The sequence below is a fragment of the Pterocles gutturalis genome, unplaced genomic scaffold (assembly GCF_000699245.1).
Source record: "Pterocles gutturalis isolate BGI_N339 unplaced genomic scaffold, ASM69924v1 scaffold16622, whole genome shotgun sequence".
Taxonomy (NCBI): domain Eukaryota; kingdom Metazoa; phylum Chordata; class Aves; order Pterocliformes; family Pteroclidae; genus Pterocles; species Pterocles gutturalis.
Window position 1 is genome coordinate 111,004 of NW_010113107.1, and position 1,784 is coordinate 112,787.

Below are 1,784 nucleotides of genomic sequence, written 5' to 3' on the forward strand. Positions count from 1 at the left end.
ACAAGTTTCTTTCCCCATTTTACCTCCAGGAAGAACTGAGCTGACAAAACCTGGTGCTCACTGAACTGCCCACTGGGCCAATATTCCCTCTCCCAAGGGACACTCTCTCTAGAGACTTTTTTCCTCTTGTGGCATCAGTTCTGGGTTCCTGCTCCTTCATCCCTACTTTATAAACTTGCTGGGCAGGACTACCTTTTATGCAGAACAGATAACAGGCCTTGATCCTGATTGACAAAGTTGTACAAAAATACTTCTGAATTTCCTTGAGAGCAGAAGATTTTGACCCTTCTTCAGGAATATGACTACATGACTTATCAGGAGAATACCTTTTATCAAAGCTCATTGCTGTGTATTGGAACTTCACCTGCACAACCAGGCAACTCCTAAGGACAAATTTAAACATGCTGATTTCTTTTAAGACTATGTTTGCAATGGTGGATTTTTCTTTTTGCTAATGCTGATTTATAAAATAAGCAGTGCTTAAGCACTCTTCCTATGTTACTGTTACTAGGCCAAATTCTAGTCTTACTACCAGTTTTTAGATCAGCTATGGCTTAATCTACACTGACAACATTTGGTGTTGCTGGAAATCAGAAGGGTATGCCTAACACACAACAAAACAAAGTTACTCTTAAGGAACGCAGGCAGCCTAGTAAATTTCCGTGGGAAAGGTTATGAAAGGTTTACACCTGTAACCATTACTAAGTAAACAACAGTGTAATTCCTTCCTTTCAGAACACTTAAAAAAACCAAACAACCAACACTGGTCAGTTTTCTAGGGATCACTGGATACAAAATCCCTCATATCCAATTACTTTAAAATATATTTTTCAAAGCAACTGTAATTCTCTTGTTCCCACTTAACTCTGGATTGTACCTAAGAACCCTGGTTCTGTTTTACTAATCACTCACTTGCTCCTTAGCTCATTTATTTCTTCTACTCTTAGGAATGGGGGGAGGCAGTGGATCTGCAAAGTTCCCTACAGACCTGTTGCTAAGTGACAGCCACACACAGCCCTGGGGAAAAAATGGTTGTTGGTTTGTATGGTCAAGAGATAAACAACAAGCCTCATCTAAATATACTTCAACAACCGGACTCCTTCTATCAACACAAATGAACAAACCTCAGTTTTACACCACTCGCATATGAGATGGTTTGAACTGCCAGCTTCAGATGCAAATACAGGGGCCTTCTGCAACTTACTTTTAAAGATTAAATGGGAAACAAAAGGATTACAGGAAGATAAAAGTTACAGAAACAGTTTGTTCCCCTTACTGTCTCCTACACGCACAAACATGTCAGTCTTCGGTCTCAATCCAGGCCCTCCTGCGACAGACCTTGTGCCGAGGCTCAGGAACCTGCATTCACCTGCATCCTGCAGCACTTGCAGTCCCTACAAGAACACCCACACCCAGACAGTCCGTGCCGGCTGCTCGAATCCTGCAGGCAGACATATTGCAGGCGACACAAGAAGTGACAGTTCTAAAAGAATAAGAGGCCCCGCTGAACATTTATTTGTACCACTTTCGGAAGCCTTTATTTATGGTTTTAAAAACATCATTTGGGTTTTGTTTTTTTTTTTTAAATCAAGTCATTCCCACGCAGGAGGTAACTTTTACACCACGGTTTCTTCATCCCGAAGTGAAACACACTAAAAACACGCTCTGCTGCTTCCCACCGGCGCTCTCCGCAGTCTCTCCGGATTATCCTCTCCTGCCCGATGACCCGAGCTGGGAAAGCCCGAAAGGAGCCGGGGCGTGTGAGGGCAGAGAGCCGTGAGGAG